At 40.1% G+C, this 14003-nt stretch overlaps 1 protein-coding gene and 1 long non-coding RNA gene across 5 annotated transcripts in view; both read right to left on the bottom strand.

The window, feature by feature from the left end:
- Window positions 1-14003, bottom strand: part of MARCH1 (membrane associated ring-CH-type finger 1) — a 434512-nt gene that overhangs the window by 136201 nt on the left and 284308 nt on the right. The gene's annotated exons all lie outside the window — the stretch shown is intronic.
- Window positions 11483-14003, bottom strand: part of LOC109309723 — a 4034-nt gene continuing 1513 nt past the window's right edge. The window contains exon 2 of the long non-coding RNA XR_002101017.1: window positions 11483-13302. This is a non-coding gene — a long non-coding RNA (uncharacterized LOC109309723). The remainder of the gene's footprint in view (window positions 13303-14003) is intronic.

Consider the following 14003-nt stretch of genomic DNA (forward strand, 5'->3'; position numbering starts at 1 on the left):
GGGATGGGGGTGGGGACCAGCAGGTCTGCAGGGGGCTTGGTGGGTCTGGGCAGGAGTGGTGTTGTGCATTTGGGGATAGGGGAGCTGGGGGGCTAAAAACAGTCCAGTCAGGGTTAAGGTGGTAGGAAAAGCTGATCTTCGGGGCTGAGGTGAGCGATTGGGCTTTCCCAGTCCTAGGACTGTACTCCGAACATGTACAGACATTTGGTAGATCAGGTTAATCTGTGCCTGATCAAAGTTAGTGCACCTTCTCAAGCGAACTAAGTTAGATCCACACTAGTTAAGTCTATCTAAGTATAACGTCTGCATATACCCACGGTTAGCTTGCTAGATGTTTGCAATGGACACTAAGGCGGTAAACTGAAGAAAAACATGATTTATTCTTTTCTGATGTTAATAGGAGCAAAGGAATATCATTGATTATCATGAGAAGATGTTTTTGTGACCATGTTGCCGTATGTTGGCTTGCAATTTAGAAAGAGTATAAGGATTCTCTTGTACCTTTCCAGTGGGTAACCTTGATATTCTATTCCTGGCCAAACAGTTGTGGGGTTTGCTGAGGTCTGGCAGCCATGTCAGCATCAAGGTGTACTGGATTCCTGTTGGGCAAACTAGGAATGTCTGGGTATTTGATAAAAGCACATGTGGTTTATTTCTTACGCTTGTGGAGTTAAATTTATGATTGCATTCACTTCTATTTTCTTTTATTCACATTCTTGAGTTTTAGAGATTGAGTTACTCTGTAACCTTAATGCTTTTTAAGGGTTTTGTTTTACTGTTGAATCATAAGTACATTCCACATGACCTGAAAGATTAGGGATTTGATCTTGCCAAAAACAAATCACACTTCTGATGTGAGCAGCAGCCCTGAACTCATTTTGATATACAGAAACTAATTGAGTCATGTAGCTGTTCAGTAACTAGATGCCTTCATTGCTCTTGTTACTCGACAATGATTTATTGTAATGAATAACTTATTAAATTGTTGGGCTTAATCTGTTATGCTTTTAAAAATATACCCTGTTCATCTGTATCACCTAACCAAATTATGATAGGAAGACAAAGCCCTAAAAAGTCTTAATTGTACTGTACAATGTTTTTTGGATAAAAAATAGAATATACATGTCAGTAAACAATGTAGAGCAGAAAAATCTACACAAACAAATACAAGTAATTGCTATTTTTAACTAATAAAGTATTACATTTTTACATCCCTCTGTTCTTGGGTTTGGAACAGCAATGTATTAACTAGTAAAAACAGTCTTAAGATACTCTTGCAAACACACAAGTTTTCAAATGACATCACACACAGTTGATGAAAGAGTTTTCCAACAAAGAGATGTATGGCATCCCATCTTTAAAGCACAAAATGTCTATGAACGAGACCTTTCTTTGAAAGTACTCTAAGGTCAGCAACACAAGAAGATAAAAAGGAACACTAACAAGAGTTAAATCATTTCCTCACCACACAAAGCCACAAATGAAAACATGCAAAAAAAATATAAAAATAAAAGTACTGTACTATATAGTTAAAACAGCAAAGGACCAAAACTGAGACGTGGTAATGTTGATGGTTAAAATGTAATGTGTCATGTGAAAATAAACAAGATGCTCAGAAAATGTTTTGCCAAGAAATAAAAAAAAAATATATATAATACCATGCCTGGAAGTTGATGGATAAAGAACTTAAAGTATAAAAATCAGCAGGTCACATGCAGACTTAGCTCCAGAGCTTCATTTCCCCCAGACAATACTCCTTTGCTGCTTTCACTTTCAGCCTGCATCCAGTTGAGTCCCTTTACAGCTGCATGCTTCATTCTTTTCCATTTTGGCCTTTCATTATAGCAAATTCCATGGGAACTTTTAATTATTTTTTTCCAATAAGACTGTTTCCCATGATGTTAAAGTGACTCTACTTAAGCCTTTGAGCATAAAGCCTGTTCCACATTTGCATGGTAACTCGGCTATCTGAGTAATTCATGAAGGCAGATAAAAGTCTGTTTCCCCTGTAAATAAATCAGACAAACAAATAACTACTTTAAAATAATATTGAGGGTCAGATTTAGACTGAGAAAAATCAGGAAATTCAGAATAAGAGCCAAAAGCCAGCCTTAAGCAGAAGAGTACTTAGATATGGCATAGGGGTCTACATGCATCACAGGCCAAGCTTGGCTCTCAGTTACAGATGTACAACCCCACAGAAGTCAATAAAATTGCATAAATGTGTCTGAAAGTGCAATTTGGCTTGAGGTAATTTTACAATTTTACAATTTGCCACAAACACTGCAACATATCAGGCAGAGCATATCAGGCTTAGTCAGCTGCTTTTAGACTTAGTATTTTAGCATCTGGGCATAGAAGAGAAATTAAGATACACATTGCTGCATTTGTGTATAAAATCACTTCAATAAAGCTGCCCGGAGGATGACAATTCTATTTCATAGTAACTTTTGAGGTTTCAATATTGGAATGAAAATATAACCTTTGGAATGCTTCTTTTCTGAAAACAGATTTGTGACAAATGCCCACTTGCAAATTAAAACCTGAGCTTTTCCATTTGGGAATGTTTTTGCAGGGCATGAATCCTCTTATCCATTATTTCTGATGACAAACTCTCAGAAAAGCTCAGCAGTTAGACCATGCTCTTGGGAGGCAGGACCCAGGTCCTGTTCTACCTTATTCAAAGAAAAAAGAATTCCCCCAAACTAATCTGAATCTCAAATGATGATACTCTGAACCGACAGACTTCCCAGTGCAAACATCAGCAGAACCATTAAGTCTTGCTGAAACATTTTGGCTTTGACAAAATGTCATGTCACTGAATTTTCATTGAATCAAAATGTTTGGATTAGGTTAAACTTTGCTCTTCAATTTTCACATGCACATTCAGTATTCTCACAGTTAAAAGCAATATTCTCATCTTTCACAACATGCCATTCTTATGTCCTGAACATATTCAATATATTTTGCTGCCAGTATATTCTAAACCTTTCCACAGCCTGTTGCTAAAGATGCTGGACTATCATACCACGCTCTATGAAAAGCTGTTTCCACATGCAAGTATTACAGACCATCTGTCATTATTGGCACCCTAATGTTTCACGTGCACGTTATACCCTGAAGGTAATACTAGCACAGTGGATTAGCATTTTGACAACTGATCCTAATGTCCCTATCTTACCACTGCTAAAGTGTCTATCATAGTAGTTTCTACACACTGTATATGGGTTCTAGAAAACAGTGGAATCTGCCAAAATGGGACAGTTAATTCTGCCTCCTACTCTTTGATTTAATTGAATTCACACTACCTGTGACTGTGCTGACAGATTTCCTTCTGCTCTGGTTATTTTGGGAAAATATTGCATCAAGAGCTGAAGATGTTAAGAGTAGTGCTCCACCCAGTTTACTTTGAGAGGGTGTTCAAGGACCTTGGGCCTCTAATTATAAGGTTCTTTGCCTCAAACATGTACCTGGGCTTCTTTAATTGTGAAGCTGACAAAGGCTGACAAAGCAAATCCTCAACAAGAATTATGATGACAGACCTCAGAACATACAAGGCTGCTTCTTTTCCCACAGTACACAAAATATTCAAATAACTTATCCGTGATGCCTTATGTAATGCTCTGAGGAATCACCCAGATTATTAACCATTACTTTGGAAGACTGAGCAAAAGGCCTTATTCAAGATAATCCATGTCAAGATTCACAGCAACACCATTCTGTTTAGTCCAGGACTTCATGGTTTTAGCCCTTCCTAGTTGAATTCTCAGAGTGTGTATAACACACCCAAAGCTTATAATGCTGTTTTTCACTTTGTTCTCATTGTCTTGATTTAAAGTATGTCCCAGTGGCCAGAGCCAGAGCAGCATCTGCATGCGAGTGGAAGGAAGAGGTAGGAGTAATTGGTGCCCTACTTACTTGAATCTAAGATGACCTTGAATTTAAGATCTTCCTCCTCCAGTAATTAGATTCTATATATAGAACATGTATGTTGTAACAAATTTATATACAGAATCTGATTACTGGAGGGTCATCTTTAATTCATCCCTCCCCACTACTGCAGAGAGGCAGGCAGTGGGGAGGCAGGTGGTTTGGGGAGGTCAAGCAGCTCATCCCCTTCTTGTGCCTTCTCCACTACCACTTCTGCTCCCTGACTGCTCCACTATAACCTCAGGCCTCTCCCCCCTCCCACTTTCCCCCAACCTCTGCTCCCTGTTTCTCTCACCCTGACTCTTGCAGTGTACCAGCAGGCTCCATCCCCAGTCACTGAGTATGGCCCCCATAGCAGCCATGTGGGCTGTGCTCTGCTGCTATGGGACCAGGTTGGGGCCAGGCTCAGTGCTGCAGCGTGGATGGAGGCTGCCAGTGTGGAGCAAAGGTAAGGGCAGGAGGGAGAGGGGCAGGTAGAAGAGCACAGGCTGTGTGTCCAGGGGAAGATGGGAGGGAAAGAGGCTGCAGGGGGGCAGATGGCAGCATGCAGGGACTGGGGGGAAGGGGGGAGCAGGCAGGCAGAAGCTGTGGCTACGGCTGCAACCCAGGGAGAAGCTGGAGCCCAAGCCACAGCAGCCACCTTCCCCCCACTGCCCTCATACTTTAGTCTGTGGGACTTCCACCCATCACGTTAAATGGGGAAAAAAAACCTCATCTTGGAATCAAGTAACTGAAGTATACTTCCCACCCCCATATAAAGTCTGGCACACTTTGTCTTCAAGAATAAGAATTAGTTTATGGTCTACATTACACAGCATAGATCCTACCATAATGATTCTGCATCTGTAGCTATAAGAAAATGTACTGTAGAACTTAATCATTTTTGTTGATCAAATAGTACCATACACCTCAAGGACCTGGGGTTTATATGATTACATAAAGACTAGGAAATAAGTTACTACTATGATTATTCTGTGAGCAATATCTCTCAAAATTTCTTGATTTTGTGCAATTAAGGTATCAGCTTTTTATGTTATTACCAAAGAAGAGGAAAGCAATTTCCTTTGATTTAAATATTTAGAGCAGCACATCTAGAAAAGGATTGCAGGAGGTAAACCAAAGCCACAACTTCAAGAATAGCTTATAGAAAAAAATCTTAAAACAACCCCCAGTTCTTCAGACTTATTTTTTCCTTGGTGGTCTCCAAGTACTGACTGGGCCCAGCCTTGCTTATCTTATGAGATCTGACAAGATCATAGCCCGTGGCAGTGTAGCTATAGAAGACTGATTTTTTTTGCTGTTGTTCCTACATTAACCGATGCTCCAAGGAATGAGATAAAAGAAGAAGAAATAAATAGATGGTAAAACCACATCAAGCAGTATATCACAATAAATTGAATCTTTCTTATACCCTAATCCATGCACGTGTATATATTTGCATAAACATTTGTATCTAAACTCCACTTCAAAAAGCACTTAAATATATGGCCAAGTTCCACTGACTGTAATGGTACTTAGGTAGGGCTGTACCAAAAGCCATAATTTCATTTAGACATCTATTTTGTCGTTTGAAAGGGATAGTGTTTCTTCCATCGTTTCCTTTAGAAGTACTGTCCCGTTTCGTTTCATCAAAACTGATTTGCTGTTTTGACATGTCAGCCACAGGCTATAATGGGAAATCATGAAAATGCCTAAAATGTTGTCATTTGTTGCCTGATTTGGATGCAAATTGCAGGGCGGTAGCCCCTTCTGAGGGCATGGCGCCTGCCAAGTTTCAAGGATATAGATGCAGGTTTCTCAGAAACTGCACATCAAAGTCTTGAAAGCAAAATTTGCTGGCAGGGGCAGCCTTCTGTCATCTGGCATGCAGATCTGGGGGTTCACACCCCCAGGAGGGCTGCAGGGTTGTGCCGGACTCCTCCCAGGGGTGCGGGCCCCAGGATCTGTGCCGGATGACAGGACACTGCTGCTGCTACCTGGGACTAGCGCTGAGCACAGCCCACATCTAGCACGGAGGAAGACAGATGCTGCTGCTGGCCACAGGCAGCAGTGACAGCCTCCTGTCATCTGGGCGCATATCCAGGGACCCGCACCCCTGGGATGGGCTGTGGGACTGTGCCAGACTCCTCCTGGTGGTGTGGGCCCCCAGATCTCAGATGTCGCCGGAGACCAGCACTGGGTGCAGGCTGGGCCCAGCACCGGAGAAGATTGCTGCTGCCACCTGTCCCAGGCAGCAATGGCAGCTTCTCCTCATCTGAAACATAGTCCAGTACAGCCCAACAGCAGTCCCGGGGGGTGCGGGCCCCTGGAGTCTGAGCCCCAGATGAGAGGAGGCTGCCCTGTCACCTGGGACCGGCACTGGGTGCAGGCTGTGCCCAGCACCAGAGTAAATTGCTGCTGCTGCCTGTACCAGGCAGCAGTGGCAGCTTCCCCTCATCTGGCATGCAGCCCAGAAGGCCTCCCAGGGTTGTGAGCCCCCATATCTGTGCTCCAGATGAAAGGTGGCTCAGGCTGCAGCAGCAGCAGCAATCTCGTCCGGTGCTGGGCACAGACTGCGCGCAGCACCGGTCCCAGGTGGGAGAGGCAGCTTGAGCTTCCTCTCACCTGGGGTGCAGATCCAGGGGCCTGCACCCCCAGGAGGGCTGTGTTAGACCCCTCCCAGGGGTGCGGGCCCTCGGATCTGCACTGAATGACAGGAGGCTGCTACCTGGAACCGGCACTGGGTGCACCCCCCCCAGCACCGGGGAAGACAGATGCTGCTGCTGGCCACACTCAGGAGCAGCAGCCTCCTGTCATCCGGGCACAGATCCAGGGATCCGTACCCCCAGGAGGCTGTGGGGCTGTGCTGGACTCCTCCTGGATCTGCGTGCCAGACGAATGGGCTGCTTGGAAACTCAAAACGTTTTGAAACTTTTGAAAAGTTTTGAGTGCCCTTATTTCAAAGCTGTTTCGATGCTTTTTGTTTCATTTCAATTTCACTTTTTTGACCTCAAAACACATCAAAACAGCTTCAAAACGAAACACTTGGCAAAATTTTGCACAGCCCTATTAGATATGTCTGTATGTTTGAGCTTGTGTTTAGCTATGCTTTCTGATACCAGATGCTTTCCCAAATGAGAAATATAAACCTGCAGTTAGGGTAAGAACCTGCCATCCTTATTCACATCCTTGAGTACAATCTTGGTTTCTGTAAGATAAAACTTACTGAAAACACTGAGACTAGTCCTAGGAGCACAATGCTTGTCAAAGTAAATGAGGGTCCATTAATTATAATCTGACCCATAGTTAAATAATTAACATAAAATAAGATTGGGATCATCCAGAAGTCTAGGATATCAGCCACAGAATTCTCAGCTGTTGATCAGATAAGCAGTAGCCATACCCAAATCTCCTTTAGTGTAGGAATAAGACAAGATTTAGCATATTGAGACCAGAAAGAACATGTTTTTCAGATCTGCAGCTGCTCTGTATTCAATTATTGATTGTGATTCCGGTAACTTATTCCTCCCAGGAAGCAACTGTACACCTGCAATATCATTATTTGGGTTTGTTATATAATTATATTGCAAATTTATGTGTAAGTGACAAGTTCAAAAAGGAGATTGCAGAAAATGGTTCTAATAGTACTCACACTTACAAAAAAGGAACGAGTTTGTTACAGATATATTTGCTGAGTGCTACCGAGTGCCAAAGGATGCATTTGGTAGCTGTGTTGGTTTGAGACAAAAAGAAATTGAAAAATCTAGAACTCTGGGTTCAGAAATGATACCTTATTAGACCAACTAGGAAATTGCAAAAAAACCCCAACCTTTTCTGAGTTTTGCGCTTCTTTTTGTCTTAGACCAACACAGTTACCAAATATGTCCCTGAAACATGAAAGATGCTGTATTTTAGCGGACTTAGAATTTTAAGCTTTATTGCAGAACAACAAAAAAGATTTTTAAACCTCCCTTGCTTGCCGTCTGACACTCCAGGGAAGGAATCCTACCAGATTTACACGACAAAGAGCAACTCAGAACAAATCACAGAGATGTTCTCGTGGACCCAGAGGGACAGATTTTCCATCTCCAGCTCCCTCTGAGCAAAAAGGAAGTTTATTTCCTACCTATGGGGATTTTTTACCATCTTTAATTTTCCCAGAGCCTGATGAAAGGCATTTGAGCCCAAACGCTTGCAGAAAAAGATATTTTTTTCAATTTCCTAGTTGGTCTAATAAAAAGTATAATTTCTGAACCAAGAGTTCTAGATGTCTTGCAGAAATGAAACTCCACTTAGAATAAATGATGAGTGATGGAAATGCATGTGTTCTGTGTTGCACTGTGGTCCATGGGAAAAAGCAGTGAAAAAAACTGTACTGTGCATGTGCTGAACAGGATTTTCAAGCATCAAATATATATAAATATACAGGTGTTGTTGCTTTTTATAATGACACTAATTTTAGTATCCAAGTGCTAAAAGATGATCTGAAAATTTCTCAAGAATATATAAAAAAGAGCAAGCACAAAAATATTATTGAATGTATTTTTCTTCATTAAAGGTTTTTTTTAAATCTCTTAAAAGTCAAAGGACAAGACATTTATTCTTCAAAGGTGAGAGAAAGTGATAAATAATAGAAACAAAGAGTTTCTAAACAGAAATTTGCTCTAACCTTAACTACACATTCAGGTATGCAAAATTGTTATTCGTGGCATTAAATGTTTCACTGAAGAATTACAACACCAGTTTCAGTTTTACCTCTACGTTTCACACACAAAACCTTCTGAATACCTTTTGGGAGTTTAAATTTCATAATTTCAGTCTTAATTTTGTGGCCGAATATGTTAGTAAAATCTTATTTTTTCAGCTTCACAAAATGAAAAAAGAAATCATTATTTTTAAAAGAAATCCTCATTTTCTCTCCCCTCCTGTTTGTTGCAACACAGGCAACTTGAAAGCAGCTGAAGGTTGATGTCTGGCATGTATATAGTGCTCCTTTTGGAGTACATCTATAAACAAGTAGGTAAAAATGGAAATTATGTAATCTGTTGTGTTCCTATCAAACAAACTGTAGTCCTTGTAGCAGTTCCAGGTGGCCCATGGAGCTGCTTATTAACAAAATGTCTTCACTAATCAATCTTAAAGCACTGACATCTCCTGTGAGTTGTCGCCAACTCAAGAAACTTGAATGGTTTTCAGAAGTATTTTTGGCAAACTAAACTTAAAAACAAAAACTTTACAAATACCTCTTGTGTACCATACATGGCCAATCAATGTTTTTTTATCTGCTTTTGATTAACATTAACTGATACAATTAGTGAAGGGCATCATCCATATTGGCATGCAACAAACACCTCATACTGCAGAACTACATAGGGAATTTCATCAGTTTCCAGATCTCATTAAAAAGCTTGGCACAGTATGAAAGGAGAAGAGTTCTCAAGCACAAAAACATGCATTTTGATGGTATGATGCCGGTCCAAAGGAAAAATTCCACTTCTTTTGGAGCTATGACAGAAAAGGTACAAAGACCATGATGGATATGGAGAAGGCTTCCAGTGACCCTGGTGGTATGACTTGACGATGATATATGACAAAGAAACATCAGAGTTATTTTGCATGAGAACCACTGGAGATATTTAGAGGAAAGTGTTGTAAAGGGAATATTTAGAAGAAGTGTTAAAAAGGGAAAAGCAGCTAGTGCTGTAGGTCTTAGGTCTAACAATGTCATCAGATGGAAGAGGGAGAATATGAGTATATTTTACATTTTTAAGTCCAGCTACAATATTCTTCAAGTTTATCCATCGTGTTCAATTCTAATCAACATACAGACTTCAACTGAGAGCAAGTCAGAATTTTCAAAATATTACAATGTAAATGAAATAAAGGGAAAAAAATACAGTGGTTTTTTTTTTCATTTATATTTTTTTTCCTTCTTCAGGCAGTTCTAAAACTGTGTTAAAGTCTAACACTGTCTAATTTGCCTGAAGAGAAAGGAGTGCTGAGAGCTGATAGGGAAAAAGCTCTCTGCAATCTGGTTGGAGTGCTTTTTGATCTCATTCTCTAAGGAAAAAAAAATCTGTATTTAAATAAAATATAAGTAGTCTGTGAAAAAAATGCAAGCAGCAAGTTTATTTTTTTGCTGTAGCATAAAAAGCAAGCATATGGGGACAGATTCGTCTTCCCATTATTCTGCTGAGAATACAGAGTATCTACTCTAAATTAAGTTGTGCGTGTTTGGTCTACACAGGTGTAGACAAAACAGAATTTGGAGCATAGTTCTTCCACAACTGATCCATTGATTTTCCTGGAAAGCAGTTTAACTGGATGTGTGGAGCAAAGTATTATACCACACAAAAATGGTTGGACAATGGCCAGGCTCTAGCCAAAAACAAAGCAGCTAGAAAAGGAATGGATAGTTTTGAAGAACAGCAGATTTTGTTTGACTCATAGTACATTCCAGACACAAAAGCTGATATTCATGTAGGCGCACTTACTAATTCACTTCTGAATTCTCACGAACCCAATATTTATATGACTCCTACTGTCCCTTATTGCAGTCAATTATATTCCAAACAAACTGAGATTAAATAACAGAAAACCATATTGTATTGAATTTTCATGCATGAAAACAAATTGCTTCCAGTAATTTTTTTAATCTACAAGAATCTGATTGCTTTACTGCACAGTTTGAATTGAAAATAAACATACAAAATGACTAAACTAATTGCAAATCTCATGCATCTTAAGAGCAAATAAGTAATGTATTTTCAATGACAGGTGCAGATGAAATGTTAGCTCATGTTACTCTGTTTGCTGCATTATTTGAGGAGCAGTATCTCTTTACAAAAGATTTGTTCTGGCTCAATATCAAGCATTTATAAATTTACATTATTTAAATGCCTTTATGTTCAAATAAACAAAATCCTTGTCTTGTACTAAGCAGACCTCGACGGGATTTACAGGATACGAGGAAAGGAGTTGAAAACTATTGCACTTTAGTTCTTAAAATTTCAGGAGCTGATGGAGGCAGGATTTGACCCTAAATACAAATGTTTCTACAGGTAATATTAAAGGTAGCTGGACAAGAGAGGTAGTTAGCTGTGTGAGTATGAAGTCAGGCAGAAGGCAGGAATGGATGACATCTTACAGACTACAGACAAAGTAGGCTGTTACCTATGAAACCTATGCATCTCTGAACTGGATTAAAGTCATTTAATTGTTGTATGACAAGCATCGTAATTCAGTTGTTGGATGATGAATGCAATCTTTCAACTGCCACTGAAATCTGGAACAACAGGATACATTTAATATATGCAACTATGGGAGCATAGTATGCAAGGGGCAGAAGGATACGGCCAGGGTCTCTTAACACTACTAAGCTCAAAATCTCTTTTAAGCAGACTCCTTGCCTACACTAAGAGAACCTCATTTCAAAAAAGGAGACTTATTTAATTACCAATTAATTTATTCCTGCTTACAGTTAGTTATGTACACCTACTTTAAGTAAATGTGCAAAAATAATTAATGTTGACAACATTCATTATTAAAAGAAAACTTTAGTCTGCAAATCGTAGAATCTTTTTTTAATCTTTTATTGAGAGCCATAAGAAACTTTTCCAAGAGCTAGTTATATTCATTGCATTACATTTTATAACAATAATGTCTAAGTTCAGAAATCAAAGTAGGATCACAGTGCAGGTCAACCTAGAAAAACTGATTAAAGTACAGTAACTAGGAGTCAGGCAACTCAGCTGTACATAGTCTATAGATCCTGGGCATAAGCACGGCTTTTCAAAAGTACCCTCTAATTTAGGATGTCTCAATTTTCAGATGCTTAGTTTTCAAAACAAAGGCCAAAAACTTTTGAAACTTGTGCGCATGGAACCATTTGGGGAAACCAGGTCAACTGGCATCTTCACCAAGAAGTCCAAGAAAGACTGCACTACCTTCTCACAAAAAGCACTACCCCATACAAGTATGCTGAATAAAACAGTGGAAGTAGAGGAAGCTCGGAAATGGATACCATGCTGAGGGGGTAAATTGAGTGGGGAACCTCTCTGAAGGAAATGAAATCACTTTTTGAACTTGTATATAAAAAATGTTTTAAGGTTCAAATTGAAAAAAATACTAACTTTTATTCAGAAGAAACTCTTTCCCCTGCACCCTTTACTTCCATTATGGGGAATTAAACAAATGAAAAACAAGAACAACATGATCTGAATCAATTTTAGTTGGAATATTTTTCCCACATGAAACTGTAATAAAAAAAAAAATCACATTAATGAAACATTTTAAATTATTGATAGTTTTTAATAACACTTTTTCCTCTAGATTCAAACGTTTTAGCAATAAAAAAATTATAACAATTTTTAAATAGGTATAGCTGGAAAACTTTGATTCCAGAAAGAATTTTTTAAAATTGATGCATGTATTTTTTTCCCCAGTGGGATCCAGTTATTTCACAGCATTCTCATTGAATACAAATATCTATCCTAGTTCAGATGAAATTGGATCATCAATATTAAGTAGATTACTGCTATTGAACCTCTCCTGACTGGGGTAAAACCTTAGTGATCTACATATTGCTAACAGCTGCAGTAGTGCTAGTTTGCTAATAGTGCCTCAATCAGATACCGGCAATTAAATCTAAGGTGCATGATTTCTGGAGGTGCTGAACCCCTACTTTCTGTTAACTGATTCCTTGAAAAGTTGCCCATTTTTAGTTTGGTGCCTAAGTAAGGATTTAGCAGGCTAATTTAGCCAACCACTTTGGAAAGTTTAGCCCCCAGGGTCCAGTTTTCAGGTTTATAAAGTATTAACAGCGGTAAGTGTTCACCAAGGCTATACTGGAAAATGTGGCTCTATTTCTACAGCCCCCAGCAGATGTTATTTTTATCAAGCAACAGGTAATATTGCTCAAGAGAAACTATCGTTCCATGTGACCTGCTTTGAGTTTACAGGGCCAGCTATCCAGAAAAGAAAAGAAAATATCCCGAGAATTTGCTCTGCCAGCACTTGCCAGCAAGGGGAGCTGGAGAGCTGCTGGCCAGGACTTATCTCCCCACTGCCACCTTCAGCTGTGCTGCTAATAAGAAGTGAGCTTTGAGCTCATCAGCTGGGTGAAACAGCTGCCGTCTCAACCCTTGCATAGATCAGGGAAGACAGATAGAAAGGGTGAGAGGGATGGAGAAACAGGAGAGGAAAAGCAGGCAGGAGCAGCAGGGCTCAAACTCTCCTGGGACACTTTATTGTTCTTTCACCACCTTGCGTGTATATGTGCTCTTCCTCTCTCCCCAACACATTGCTATTGTGTGCAGGTAAGGTCTGTCATGTCCCGAATTTGTTTGGCTCTCACAGATGAGAGGTGAGAAATAGCTCCTTAAGTCTTGAAAGCTGGACGGAGAAAGGGAGGAAGAGCAGTGAGTCATGACATCTACTGATGAAGTGAGCTTGGGCTCATAAAAGTTTATGCATCTCTGACTTACCTAGTCACCACATCTCCTACTGAGGCACCCTGGCAGAAGAGTTCAGCACTGAGAAACAGACAGTCTCCTTGTAGGTGAGGAGACGATACTCCACCCTGAGATGCTAGAGGACCTGGCCAGATTTATCACTTGGTGTGTAACATACCACATATTCATATTAAAGTCAAAACTGGAAAGCTGTACAAATATTCCACATTTAACACATAACATCTTTGAGGCTGGGTGGCTAGTTTTGTGGCTCATTATCATGTGATAAATTGCACTGAATGTGGGCCATGATATTGCTTCAATTTATTGTTCTATTAACGCTTTCATAGCACTTTAAATGTAACATGCCAGGGGCCTATGACCCATATTCATGTCAAACAGTGGGGGAATGACACTTTTCTTCAAAAGCCATTGAAACCTAAGATTTCATAGATTTCATCGACATTAGGGCTGGAATGGACCTTGGAAGATCATCAAATACACCCACCGCCCACAGGGCAGAAAGTCAGCTGGGGTCATAGGATCCCAGCAAGATAAGCATCCAATTTGATCTTGAAGGTGTTGAAAGTAGGTGCTTGAACCACCTCCGATGGCAGGCTGTTCCAGACCTTGGGGGCTCGG

The sequence above is a fragment of the Crocodylus porosus genome, unplaced genomic scaffold (assembly GCF_001723895.1).
Source record: "Crocodylus porosus isolate Cpor-Errol unplaced genomic scaffold, CroPor_comp1, whole genome shotgun sequence".
Lineage (NCBI taxonomy): Eukaryota > Metazoa > Chordata > Crocodylia > Crocodylidae > Crocodylus > Crocodylus porosus.